This window comes from Eschrichtius robustus, chromosome 6, assembly GCF_028021215.1.
Source record: "Eschrichtius robustus isolate mEscRob2 chromosome 6, mEscRob2.pri, whole genome shotgun sequence".
Lineage (NCBI taxonomy): Eukaryota > Metazoa > Chordata > Mammalia > Artiodactyla > Eschrichtiidae > Eschrichtius > Eschrichtius robustus.
The window spans coordinates 66,505,276-66,520,039 of record NC_090829.1 but is presented as its reverse complement, the minus strand read 5'-3'; the positions used below and the strand labels follow the sequence as shown (position 1 = coordinate 66,520,039).

Here is a 14,764-nt window from a genome sequence, read left to right as displayed (position 1 = left end):
CGCAACTGTTACATGATACCTGTATTTTAAAGACTGAGCACAATTGCAACATTTAGCACCATACCTGACATATAGCACGTGCTCTGTAAATGTATTTACTTGGAAGGATGGAAAGATAACTAAAGATGCATTAAATCCAATGGAAAGTTTCAGTTTATTGGGTCCCTCTCATTCAAAACATGTATTAGATGACTAAGTTACTTATCACAGGTGCCAGGTCGAGATTAAGATACATACCAAGGAAAGTAGAAGTAGCTCCTGACTTTCAGGCACTCACATTCGGGAGGAGAGATGGTCCGGTTACTAAATAATTGCAGGGGCCACAGGTGCTAAACTGAGTAGAATGGAGCTGCACAGGAAAGTGCCTTCAGCAGCTCAGTCCCCACTGTAAGGCATGGACCCCCTCGATAGCAAATTGCCCAGGTATGTTCATTTGGGATGACTGCATCATCTTTTCAATAAGTAGGGAACCAGCAGAAAAGGTTCCAAGTTTCTGAAAGGAAGAGGGGAGCAAATTAGTTATGAGGACGTGGTGGTTTACATACAGCATATATAAAATATAAAATAAGAGAGGTGACACCATGAGCCATACCTGTATAATTATGTCTCACATAGGCGATTTTTCAGTCTCCCCCATTTTGATATCAAATGTTGACAAGACATTGCAAAACAAGAAAAGTGCTTTTCCAAAAGGGAGACCTAGTCTCCTATCAACTCCATTTCCACCAATGGCTTCACTTTAGCTCCCAATTTTGCTGTCAGTTGAGAAATGAGTTTGGACTGGAGTATTTCTAAGATCCATTCCACCTTTACCATTTTCTATTCTATTCTTCAATGCCTGGTCTGATATGAAAACTAATATTTTCTCCTAGCTTCAAATACTACCTCTATTCTGATGAATCCCAAATTGATATCTCCAAACCAGACGTCTCTTTTGAGAGCAGATCTTAAATATCTAACTGCCTACTTGGACACCTACTTCAGAGACATCTCAAACATACCACGTTCAAAACTGAGTTCTTGATTGCCAGTAATTACCCCCCTGCAAGTTCTTCCTTTGCAGTGTTTCTAACTCAGTAAATAGAAACACATCCACCCAATTGCATAAACTGGAAACTTGGGATTCATTCTTGATACCCTTCTCTCCTTTACCAACCACTCCTACTCAACCCAATCTTTTTCTCAATCTTGTCAATTCTACCATCAAAGTAGGTCTCAAACCTTCCATACCTCACCACCTGCACTGCTACCTCACCACCTGCACTGCTACCTCCCCAGGCCCAGCTACCTTCATCTCTCCCTGGGAGTCCTACCACAGCCTCTTCAAGAATCTCCTCACGCTTCTTTCTAATTCATCTTCCGCACAATAGCTGGGGTGCTTTTCTTAAAATATAAATCAGATCATGGCATCACCCTGCCTAAAAACCTTAAATAACTTCTCAACACACTTAGAACGATCTCTAAATTTCTGACCATGGTCTACAAAGACCTACATGGTCTAGCTCCTGATTCTCCCTCCAAATCCATCTTTACCACTCTCTCTGTGCCATGCTGGCCTCTTTCAGGTCTCTGAATGTGTCATGGTTCTACCCCCTTTAGGATTGTTGACCTCTGTTCCCTCCGCTCAGCAAACTTTCCTCCACGCTCTTGGCCTGACTAACCCATCCTCCTTTTTCAGATCTCAGCTTAAAGTTTACTTTAATAGAGAGGCCATTAGGTAAATTCTGTCCTTCCCCCATCTCACAGCAGGTTACTTATTTCCTGATCCTCAGTTATCATAATTATAGTGCATACTCATCTGTGGATTTACTTGTGTAATGCTTCTCTCTTCCACTAGACAAAAAGCTCCTCTAGGGACAGGTTTGTAATTGTTCTCTGTATGTGCAAAGTCTAGCCTGGTACTTAGCAGAGGTGCTCAATTCTTAACTTTTGTGCCTGCATATTGATAAGACCTGAAAATATCAACATATGTTTATTCCATGCTGAAAAAGTCCAACCAAACAGGTGATAAAATAAGGGAATAGAGTTGAATATTTTCTGTTTCTCCAACCTTTTCAGTTCCTAATCCCTAGAGTCTTATAGCACTCTTCCATTTTCTTACTGAAACTTCCCAGCTTTCAGAGTTGAGAAGGGAAGTATCTTTATGTTCTTTTGTTTTGCTCCCGCATCCCCCTGCCTTCACTGACACATTGAGCTTTGTGCAGGAATGTGGCTTCCACAGGTATGGTTGGATGAGAGGTGTTGGGAACAGGAAGGGTAGAAAGGAAAAAAAAAAAAAAAAGGAACCATATAGGGGAGGTGGCCGCCCTTGTACAGCTTGAACATCGTCCCAGCCCTCCCACGTTGGAGGGTTTTTTGTGTTTTTTTTTAATGCCATATACATCCAATATTCTCTTCTTCCCACCTCCCACCAAAAATAAATGAGCCGTTGATCATGGGTTTGGTGCTGGCAAAACTGGCAAGTATGGGCCGATGTGGTCTCAATTGAAGGAACTTTTTCTTGATACATGCCCTGGCCCCTTTGGCTTCATCTTAATCATTGCCTTGTTCTGTTGCTAGAGTGAAGCCCTTACCTTCTCTCCAGCACCCATGCTCACGTTTTCTTTCCTCCTCCCTATCAAGAACAACTTGCTCCTAATCCATTTTTTTATTCACTGTGACATTCGTGAGATCTGTTGTGCATTTGTTGCAGAGGTAGGAAGGATAGAGAACTGCACAGATTCTCTTAGGGGACAGAGCTGGCCCAAGGTTCTCCCTGTCATTTGGGTCAGGCCTTTGGTAGAAAGTTATACTACCTCCCTATTTTAGTAACTCACCCATCAACTCAGGACTTAAAAAATTTATAGAAATCCGCCTTGTTGCTCCTAGAAAACAGCCCTGATAAATTTGTGCTTTGTTTATAACTTTTTCTAAGACTAAAGTTAGCTCAAAACAAATGATTTTTTCCAGCTGGGTGAAGGGGATGGGTAGGGACGGGCTAAGGTAGAAAGAGGAGGAAGAGGAAGAAGGTACTAAAAAGGAGGATCTAATACTGGATTTCAGTTCCCACTACTGGGAGATGGTTCATTTCCAATTCTGCATTTCAAGGACATAAAGACTTTCTGATCATTTTTATTCTCTTTGGATAAGTATGAATCCTCCACAGTAATTTATGTCTTCCTGTACTGAAAGGGTTAAAATATTTCGGGAAGTGAAATCACCATTTTTAAGGATGGTTACAAAGCCAAGGCAGGACACTTCAAATACATTGTTCCCCAGATAAAACCTGAGTCACAAAATCAGTTATGGAATAACCTGATGGCTTTGCTTCTCTGTGATGATTCACTCATTAGTTTGTCTATTCGCTCAACATTCAACGACCACTTTGAACTGTGCATTATAATTTCCAAAGTACTTTCCCCTTCATGGTACTTGATTCTCATGGGAATCCTGTGATGTAGTCCCTGTACAGAAATTACCATTTTAGAGAACAAGAAACTGAGACTCACAGAAGTTAGTCAGTTGTGGAGCTTTAACTGGAACCCAGATCATCAGATTTCACCCTGAATTCTCTTTCAGTTCTACCTACTTGAATTCAGTCGACATTTCCTAAGTGAGCACCATGTTTTGGACGCAAGTCCAATACAACAAAAATGAAGTTCTCTTGTCTTTGAGGAGCTTCTAGCCTACCAAAGGCAGCAATCAAGGCCTGGGTGTGGAGTGGAGGTAAGTGCCTGGGTTCTTGGAGAATGCTAAGAGTCTGGGGTAGAAAACTTACAGGAGACGGGATTGGAAAGAAGTTTGAGGGCCTAAGGTGCTTGATTTATTGATTCACCATCACCATCGTCAAGTCTTTTCAATATACCTTCCCAAATTATGGCCTTTATTAATGATATTATTCATCTTTTTCTGTCCCATTTTCTTTTGAGCATTCCGCTGGCATTTCACCCTCCAAAGGGTGGGTGTTTCTTAGCAACCTTGATGCTGAGACATTGAAAGCTGCTAGACTTCCAACTAATTGTAAGATTGCTGAAATTGTATCTGGTGGTTTTATGCGTGTGCCATCTCTATATCCAACTCATCCTTGCCTGGCCATAGGAAGGAGATGGTTACAACTCCTGGCACATGGGCCCAACCTTCAAGCAGTCTGGGCCTTGGCAATAGGGTGCTGTGAAAAGTGGTCTGGGTGCAGGGCTGGCACCTGTTTATATCACCTGTTAGTTTATTATCCAAAGGTCTGGGATGCCCAGAGGGTTGGGGTAAACTTGGGTTTAGTTGAGTAAGCTTCAGGATCTATTAGGTGTCTAGATCCTGTTGGAGGTGGTGTTGGGCGCTAGAGTCCAGGCTGCGGATGCTACTTGAGGCTGTGTGCTTTGGAATAGCATGATGCTGGGTGATCTCTCTGTTCATGGTAGAACCTGTCAGGCCCTCGAAGTTATAAAAAGCACAGCCCAGGCAAAGCTCTGGCCTGCAGGCTGAGCGAAGCTGGTGATGGTGGTGGTGAGGCTGTGTGTGCTCCGGGCTCTAGTGGATTTTCTTTGCATTGGGTATTGGGTGTTACTGGATGGTGCACTGAGGCAGCTGGGTTATATCCTGTTCTAATCAACACTGGATGAAAAACCCAGAGGCTGAACCTGCCCAAGGAGGGAGTCGGTGCCTCACACTGGTGCTGGAGCGGGAGGTAGGACACAGCATCTGGGAGGAGGCCAGAGAGTTTTATTTGGCTCAGAATCAGGATGTTTGGCCTGGCAAGGGAGCTATCGTTTGCATGACTTAAAGCAAGCTTTTGCACCATTCTCGGCCTTTTTTTTCTCAGTAGATTGTGTGTCCCCTGGGGTCAGAATCTCCTGTTGTATTTATATTCATTTCCCCAGTATCCAGGGAAAATAGTGTCTAACCCACAAAAGACTGCCAATGAACTGGGTGTTGTGCGAATGAGGGAATGAATGAGCTGAGTATGAGGAATTAGATCAGTGGTTTAAGGGAAGAGGGCTTAACAGAACCATGGTCCTTACCTCACCTCCTAGATCCTGATGTCTACCCCCATGCCCTTTTCTAAGAACCAGCGATTCAAACAATGGTAACCACCTACCCCCAGTTCCTAACAACCTTGTGATTATCTGAAGGAAACAACATTGATAGGGCTTATTTTTAAATTGTTTTCCTTAGAATTCACTAGTCAAACATGTTATAAGAATGAAAACCAAATCTCCTGTAGCCCCAGAAGCATCTCAAAGAGTGTCTTTTTACCAGGAGATCTCCTGGGTGGCCTCATGGAGACAGTAAAGTAACCAGGAAACCATTTTTTTTTTTAATTAATTTTTTAAAATGTTGGCTGTGTTGGGTCTTTGTTGCTGTGCGTGGGCTTTCTCTAGTTGCAGCAAGCAGGGGCTACTCTTCATTGTGGTGTGCAGGCTTCTCATTGCGGTGGCTTCTCTTGCTGTGTAGCACAGGCTCTAGGCGCACGGGCTTCAGTAGTTGTGGCACACGGGCTCAGTAGTTGTGGCACATGGGCCTAGTTGCTCCATAGCATGTGGGATTTTCCGGGACCAGGGCTCGAACCGGTGTCTCCTGCATTGGCAGGCAGATTCTTAACCATTGTGCCACCAGGGAAGCCCCAGGAAACCCTTTAACATTTTCAAATGCTCTGAAATACCAACAAACAAGATAAGCACACTAAGACCCAGTGGGTGGAGACAGATCAAAGATTTACAGGATCTATTTAATCTCATTATGGTCAATGTGCTCAGAAAGGGTGAGGTTCTGTTGGTGTGGAGACAAGTGTCTCCCAGAGTGAAAGGTCTTCTCCAAGTATGAGTGGGCAGTTCTCACTTTTGCTCTAGGCCCTAAAGATGTGGGAGGCTTCAACTTTAGGTCAAACATTCAAAACTGTGAATTAGAGGACTAATTGCTTGCATTGAAAAGATTTCACCTAGGGCTTTTCAGTGTCTTGAGTGTGTGCTTGTGAGATAGATCGAAATCAAACTAATATATAAACATTACACAATTTGGAAGATAGAGAAAAGAATAAAAGGAGAAAAAAGCATCCATAATCCTACTACCCTAAGACAGCCAATGTAAATAGTTTTTTGTTAATTGTGTACTTTTGCTTATATCCAGTTTATTTTTTATGTACAGTATTTTTAAACATAGTTATAAATATACTACATACATATATATATACTGCTTTTCACTTTACCTGTTACCATAAGTATTTTCCAATTCTAATTTTTAAAAGTTAGTTGTATTATATTTAACCATTCTCCATCCAATACCCTTCCCTCCAACCCAGTCATGATGGAACATGTAGGTTTTTCAACTTTTTTGTTGCTAGATATGATGCTTGAATGCATATATTCATTCAAAGATTTTTTCCCCTATATGTTGAATTGTGCCTTGAAGATAGATTCCTAGAAGTAGAATTACTGGGTCAAAGGGCATGACTACATTTATGATTCTTGAGACATGTAACCAAACAGATTGCTGAGAGTAATGATAACCAAATTGGACTATGATAGCATTCAATCTTACCTCATTCCACCAACAAGAATTTAAATGTCAGCCTCCATAGTGAACAGCAGTGTTGGTTCAAAGATCTGTAACCACTTGGCAGAGAGGCTGATGCAAGTGGGAAAAGGTGAAGGGAAAGAAGGAAGAGACACTTAAGCTCACATTGGAACTGGACACCACTGGTAACTGACGGGTGGTTAGAAATGAATGAGGCGTTTCTGAAATAATGTATATCCATGCAATAGCAGTCCTTAGTTTACTAAAGGGAATATTACAGCAAAATAAATGATTCAGGGTAGACTGGTTGATGGGAAGCAACTCTACCACTAATTTGTGGGATGGTCTTGGCAAACCATTTCCCTCTCTGGATTGTTCTAGTTTAGGTAATGGGGTCATATTCAGATAATGAAGACAAACTCATAGAGTTATAGGGTCCAGTTAGCGTTCTTCTCTAGACCCAGAGTTAAACTCTGATGAGATCCACAGTTCTTTTGGAGTTGTACAATGAGATACCAGACATTCTGGGAAGGTCTTGGGGCTCCCCCAACCTCAGTGATGAATCCCTAAGTATTATATGTCCCGTATGGACTGATGGCTAGATCTTTCAGGGCCTTGTTTCCATGGAGGATTTTCAGAAAGGAATGTGGAGTAAGCAGGGCTGTCACCACCATGACAACACTTGGCCTTTGGTGCTTCCTTAGTGTTCTCCTCACAGTTCTGTGTCCAGATGGTGACGTACAGAAATTAGCTAAATTGCTTTCGATTTAGTAAACTAAAAGAATAAACGCAGGTTCCCTCATTTTCCTGACTCTATTCGGGGGGCATGGTCGACTGGGAAGAAAATCTCTCAGATTTCAAGAGACCTAGCTCATTTTTGGAGGTTTCTGGTATTGAAAAGATAATAATAATAAAGATATGCCCCCCCAAATATTTTTTAAACAGCAGAATTGAGAAGATAGTGCATAGAAAAACCCTATACCCAGTTTCCCATTATTATTAACATTTTATATTACTATGGTACATTTGTAACAACTAATGAAACAATACTGATTCAATATTATTAACTAAAGCTCCTCATTTATTCAGATTTGTCTGGGCTTACCTTATCGTTTTCTGTTCCATGATCCCATCCAAGATACTACATTACATTAAGTTGTCATATCTTCTGAGGCTACTCCTGGTTGCTGCAATTTCTCAGACTTTCCTTGATAGTTCTGTGGAATACTGGTTAAGTCTTTTGTAGGATGCCCTTCCGTTGAAATTTGTCTGATACTTTTCTCATAAATAGACTGGGGTGTGGGAGGAAGACCACAGAGGTAAAAAGCCATTTTCATCTCCTCAGATCAAAGGTACATACAATCAACACGGCTTATAATTGCTGACGTTGACCTTGATGAATTGGCTGGTGTAGTGTTTGTCAGGTTTCTCCATGTAAAATTATTCCCTCCCTCCTTTCCTCCCTTCCCATACTGTACTCTTTGGAAGGAAGTCACTGTGCATAACTCATATTTGAAGAGTGAGGAGTTATACACCGCCCCCTGCCCCCATCCTTGCCGGCAGTGTATCTACGCAAATTATTTGGAATTCTTCTGCAAGGAAGATTTGTCTCTTTTCTCTGATTTATTCATTTATTTAATAATTTATATCAGTGTGGATTCATGGATATTTCTTTTATACTTTGGATTGTAATCTAATATTACTTGATTTCTTTTTTTTACTCCAAATCTTCCAGCTTTGCCCATTGGGAGCTCTTCAAGTGGCTCCAGTGTCTCTCTGAAATATCCCCCATCGATGTAGTTTTTGTTTGTTTTTCAGCAATTCTTTATTTATGATGCTATAAGATGTTCCATTCTAATTTTGAATACTTCTTGCCCCAGTCCTAGATCTAGAATCAGCCGTTTCTCCAAGGAGCCTTGTTTTCCATTACTGCACAGAGGTATCAGAAATCAAGATCTGGTACCAGGTGAGCTCTTTGCTAGTGTAGCATCATTGTTTCTAGGCCAAAAATATATTAAATTTTACATTTTCAACACCAGCATACACACAATTACAATGCATTTGTACTATTCATAAGATAATTATAGGTTTATTAACAGTATTAAATCACAGTACCGTAGGAGCCTGTGGTGGCTCCGACACTGGGTCCTACCCTGGGACACACACGCAGAACTTGTGGATGAGGGTCTGCTCCTTTCCATCCTGTCCGTGTACTGCTAAGACTGATGTAGAACCTCAGTGGAGATGATGTCAAAAGTCCAAATGTGAGGCCTCCTCTGAACGTAAGGCCACAGCAAATGGCTCTTTTGCAGGGCTGCCCACCCCACGTCCTCTTTTCATGATGAGCCATGGAAAAACATAGTGGATTTAGAACCAGGACATCAAAATTCTGGACCTGGCTCAGTCTGATCCAGTGTGTGTGGCAAATACATTCTGTGTGGGCCTCAATTTCCAATGATATAAATTCAGTCGTGTGGGATTGGACAATTGCTAAGGACCTTCCCAGTGCTAGCATATTGTAACTCTCAATAGTTTTTCATTGAGAGAATGTAATTGGCTCCATCTCTCCTTGTACATGGGCATCAATATTCCAGAAGGTCTAAGTGGAGGGATGGTGGTGGTGGGGAGGTCGCTGTTAATAAATAGGAGCTACATTTTAAAGTATGTCCTGAAGATGCTGAGGTGCGTTAAAGGCTTTGCTAGGCAATCAGGCCTGAGAAACATTAGACCTTTCTTTTTAAAGAATGTAGATAAAAGAAGCATAGGAAATATTGGTGGAAAGTATCTCTTTCATTACCTTTAAGTTTGTACTGGTAGAGCAAGGCTTTTTTTTTTTTTTTTTTGGTAAGGGCAAACTCATCATCTGTTATTTCCTCTGACTTCAAATAATTACCTTTAATGCAGTGATGGCTGAACTACCTCTAAGTTTCTTACCAGGAATCTCTATCTAGTTTTTTCTTTTTTTTTCTCCTTTTGTGTGTGTGTATGTGTATGAATATTATGTCATATTTTTTTACATCCACATGGGGCCCAGTGGCTTAAGGTGTGCCCAGTTTACAAGTGTCATCTCCTTCCTATCATTGACTGGGACTGCTTCCAAAAACAAACAGAAGAAGAAAAAAAAAAAAAGAAGAAGAACTCTAGTGCAGAAAAGACACTTGGGAACTGTCACATCTGATTATTAATGCAGGAGATCAAAGGTACAAGGTCTTAGAATCATCCCCTTCCAACTCTTAACATTTAAAATCTTCAATTGGCTTTTGGACCTACTCAGCAGAATCCCAGACTTTGGTCTACAATTGGTTAAAAATTGATAGAGGTGAAGATTCTGGGACTGCCTTCTTTACTTAGAAGTTTACATTTTAACTCCTTCTCCCATCCCAGGGACACATACACTCAGCCCCTTTCCATCCCCCCTCCACCTTAAAGTTACATAAATATATATTTAGACACAATGTATCGAATTTAGAACAGAAAGACATCCTGCAAACCATCTGGGTTATTCCTTCACACAGCTGAGGAAACTGAGTCCTGACAAGTGGTTTTGCTCCACGTCCCATAAGGAGTTCCAGGCAGAAAGGTAATTAGAAACCAAGGTTTTCTGGCAACAAATCCAGTTTCTTTTTCCCCCTACCTTACACTGTGCCCCCGCGGAGTTACACGTATGTGCGTGTGTCTCTGTATGTACATATGTTACATAGACACCGACATGTAGGAAACTTGCACCAAGCATCTGTGATTTGACCTCAGGGAACAGTTTAATGACTCCGATTTCAGGCAGCTGACAGTGTTCCGCTGGTGGAGGTTGAAATAAACAAGAAAAGCCACTGTGGAGATGTGAATGGAAAAGTACCGAGCACTCCCTTCCTCAGCACATTCTTCCGCTCTCCAGCTCTGCCTGCCGTCAAGCCGGCTTCAGATAGGCTTTGGCATGGTCAGGTGTACAGAGGGCGGTGTGGAGAAGAAAAAAAAAAAAAAAAAAAAATGCAGGCACAACACGCAAATCAAGTTTTTCCACTTCTAGCCTTAGGTAGTAAAGACAGGTAAGTACAGCAGCCGGGTGGGAGGGTGCGCCAGCCACCCTGAGTTTACAAACACTCAAGTGCTTTCCTCCCTGCATCCCCTTCCTGGTCCAGCTGCTGCTTTCCCTCATGCTAAGGTTTCATAGGAAGTGAAAACGCTGTTATTCAAAACAGTGATAGAGTACTGTAAACAAATGATTATGCACCCCCCATCACTTCTCTATTTTAAGCTCCCGATATTTATTTCCATTTAAAATAAGTGAGAAAAGTGTGGAAAAAATCAGTGCTTTGGGGGGAAACTCTGAGCTAGGCCAAAAAGGTTTCTAAACTAAAAAAAAAAAAAAAAAGGTCTCAGAATAATACAGGCCAAAAGCAGGCAGCATATGGATCAAAATTAAACGTTGACACTTGTTTTTCTGAAGGTAGTGGCTGGAAGTCATCTTCTATTTTTTTTTTTTTAATGTCTCAAAACTTTCTGCTCAATTTCTCTAAATCATACCAAGAAAACACCTTTCTTTCTCCAAGGATAATGTAAGGAGCTTGTTTATAATAGCTCTAAGTGAAGGATTTGAAATAAAACTAATGGGTAAATAAGATCTCCCATACCCATCAAAAGTAGCTGTTGAGTACCATAGCACAGGTGACAAGCATAACCAAGCCCAGATGACAATCAAACCTCAATACTCACTGTGACCTGGAGTTTGTTCTGAGAACCAGTTTACAATTTACACAGAGCCCAAAGCAGTCTTGCTTTCCTCAATTCTGCCAGAAAACAAGATGCTCATCTCCAAACCCAGGTAGTCAGATCACCCTGATTTTCTGACACAGGACCATCAAACCACGAAGACCCGTTTTCAGTTGTGTCCTGGGGTCCCACACGCCTCAGTGATGGCTATCCTGTCCTCTTGAAAGAAAGAAGCCTTGAGGAGCTGAGTGATTGATCTGCAGGGTTCCTTCCAGTTCTAAAATCTATAATTCTGTGATGTGATAGTTTAAAGATCTACCAAGGTGCCAGAAGTTCCTGACAGGTGAAACCAATTTCCTGTTTGGAGTCCCCTTAGAAAGAGGACAGGACAGTGCTTATTCCAAGGATAGTTTCCTTTTCAGCTATGATTGAATTGTGGGGAAGTTTCTCTGGGGGGAACTGATGCAAAATCTGTTCTTTCCTTAAATAGATGTAATATTAAGACCAAGCTATTTTATTTTGTAACAAAGCTTTTACTTACCCAGAACCTGTGATTAGTAACCTATTACTATGCCCAGAACACCAGGCAAAGGGGCTGGCCTGGTCCTCTACTCTGAGTATTAATAGCCAGAAACCATTAAATCATAGGACTGGTTGATACACAGCCCCTCCAAGTCCACAGGAATCACACATAAGACCCCAGACATGGAATCTCTCTTTAGAGCTTCTTAAGGATGATTTAAAAGAATTTGAATATATTCAAGTCAATCCTTTCTTTAATCCTAGCACTGCTGGAATGAGGGAGGTCCACAAAGTGATGCCAACTGGTTACTACTACCTGGGAGAGATCAAGAATGAGAGAAGACATTCTGGAAGAAATTCAACTGGTATAAAATTTGATAAAGTTACTTTCCTAGGAATTGAAAAGAGATTGAGAGGTGGGTACACGATTTTCCTGACCATTCATTCCGTAGAGAAAAGGGGACCTACCTAAAAGTAAATCTTCATCTTTAAAATAGCTTCAATAATTTTTTTTTTTTCATTTAACGGTCTCCTGTTCTGGTTAGTTTCTTTCGGTGTAAACACTTCAATTTGGCAAAAAAAAAAAAAAAAAAAAAAAGTAGAAATGTGGGACCCTGGCACTGGGTCCCAGAAATAACGTCCTGAGAAGGTTTGCGGTCCCTGGTGGTAGGATTAATTATCTATAAACCAGGCCTGGTGGGGTCTTCCTCCAAGGGCTCCCCGCAGAGAATTAAAGAAGGGTGAATTCATTCCCAGCCCCCGCTCTGGTTTGTTCTGCTGTCAGAGGGAGCAGATTTCCCTTTGCTCTGCAGCGCCCCCATGGGGCTAAGATTGGAGTGGCAAAGAGAACGCGGGAGGGGCAAGCTCTGTATTTAAGAGGGGGGGAGGAGCCAATGAGGCAGGATGGCAACTTTGACAAGAAAAGTGACCCCAAATCACAAAAGTAATCTCATTGTAGGATCAGTAATAGGGCAGAGCCATACAATTCACATTCCAAACCATACAGAGACACCTGAGAAACCCTGAAGTTCTTATTACTCATAAAAGAAAAATTATCACCCCTACAAATACACAAAGACGATCACTTCAGCAAAATTGGGGTATCATTTTGAATCTAATGGGATTCCTTTAAAACGCTTTGAAGATGAGGGGGAAGGGGACAATCAGAAAAACAGATAGTCTCCCTTCCGGCCAAATGGATCTGCACTGGATGATATCATGTGTCTTTGGGGGTAAAATGTTCATTTCGACAACAGTGACAGCATTAGGCCTGTGTATATTTTTCAAAAATCCTTCACAAGACAGGCTTTTCTGCAGAGGCTGCAGTAATTCATCTGTCAATACGTATTAAAATATTCAGATTTCACAGGGACAGACACTTATGCATATTTCCTAAGCTCCAGCCCTTGTGAAAATAGTCGACCCCTTTGGATCTCTCCTGGTTTTAAAAACCCCAACACAGACTTTTCCAAAAGGGGGCTGCATTGACAACAACATTTTCAGCGATAGGTCTGAACTTCTTATGGCATTCTGGGAAAGCGATCCCAAATATCCCAGGAAACAGCCAGCAATCTTTCATAGCTCTGCTCAGTTCTATAAACCCAAATTTGGGGTTGGGAGAGGTAGATTATTTTGGGAGATATCTTTACTGGAAATTAACATGTGCAGAAATTTTGTGGAACCTTTAAGAACTCGTCTGTAATTTAATGAGTTGCCTGAAGGACTCTCATAGCCAAGGCTCAGAACAGCCTGACCTTTGAAAGCTGCTTCTGGTCCAAACATTTTGGGTTAATACTTGAGGAATCTGAAATATTATTTTCCCCTCACACCCTTCCTTTAAGAGAGAGACATAAAAGAAACAAGAGTCTCCCTCATTCAGGGATGAGTAGGAGGGGAAAAAACCCCAACCAATATTTAAATAGGGAAACTGGCAGTTCTGAATAAACAAACCAAGGCCCACAGTGGAATGATTCTGCACTACATTTGCCTTTAAAAAGAAAGGAAGTAAGGAAGAAAGAAAGATTTCCCCCTTTTCCTCCTCCTCCCTGAAACTCAGCTCTAAAGCTAAGAGGACTGTGCTGCGTGCAGCGCGTTGTAGTTGTAGCACAGTCTGTTCTAAACACACGCAGTATCTGTGATACTGGCACGGTAGGCCTGTAGAATTCCCTCCGGCTGATCTCTTTAAACACAGACAGGAGAGATTTTTTACAACGACCTTGACGCGAGCTGGGCGGGGGGGCGGAATCAAGACCTTAAGAAAAAGCAAAACACAAACATGTATTTGGCTCACGGAATTTTGTAGAACACACGCGTACACACACCCACATACACACACGTTTCTCGCAGCAAGAAATTTCCTAAGAGTCAACAATAACAGAAAGAGTAAACCCACCACTTGCTGTCCTGGAAAGAAACAAACCAAAACAAATCCTTTGAACATGTCTCTCAAGTGCAGGGGAGCGTCCTCTCAGTAAAAGTCCATGGGGAGAAAGAAAATTACACCCTACCCCCCCAAAAAAATGGGGGTTGGGATGTCACACATACGACAAAAAATTCAAGCTTCTTTCAATAGTATCAGTATTAAAATAACACATCTTCCTTAAAGCGCTTGAGAGATGAGATTGGGGCAAAAACACTCAAAACAAAATCCAACCGATGCGGGATCCTACGATTTACGTAACACCACAAAGTTGCAAAAGGCAAAAATCAGAAGCAAAAATCCGAAACCCATCAAAATACAACAACCCCAAATCCCGGGCCACCACACCAACAAGGAAAAAAAAAAAAAAAAACCCCAAAAAACAAAAAAAAAAAAACTGTCCCAAATAAAAATAAAGCAAATGAACCCACCGAAAACTGCTTGGCAAATATTTTTCTCGTGGTGCCTAATATTCTAGCTGGAAAGAGCTGTGGTGTTTGTTTTTTTCTCTTACTCGCCTCGAAACCTACTATATATAACAGACTTTTCCCAAAGGTTCGAATCTCTCGCTCCCTTTTGTGTATTGAGCTCGAAGAGCTGAGTTTACGGGGAAGAGAGGAGGAATTAGCC

At 41.6% G+C, this 14,764-nt stretch overlaps 1 long non-coding RNA gene across 2 annotated transcripts; it reads right to left on the bottom strand.

Moving 5' to 3' along the window:
• Positions 1-5,319: 5,319 nt before the first annotated feature.
• Positions 5,320-14,655, bottom strand: LOC137765675 (uncharacterized). Of its 2 annotated transcripts, none has more exons than XR_011074245.1 (3): positions 14,566-14,655; positions 7,592-7,778; positions 5,320-5,626 (listed from the first exon to the last, which is right to left on the bottom strand). It is a non-coding gene; the product is annotated as an uncharacterized lncRNA (long non-coding RNA). The 2 variants fall into 2 exon arrangements; XR_011074246.1 differs by lacking the exon at positions 5,320-5,626 and adding an exon at positions 6,511-6,597.
• Positions 14,656-14,764: the final 109 nt, after the last annotated feature.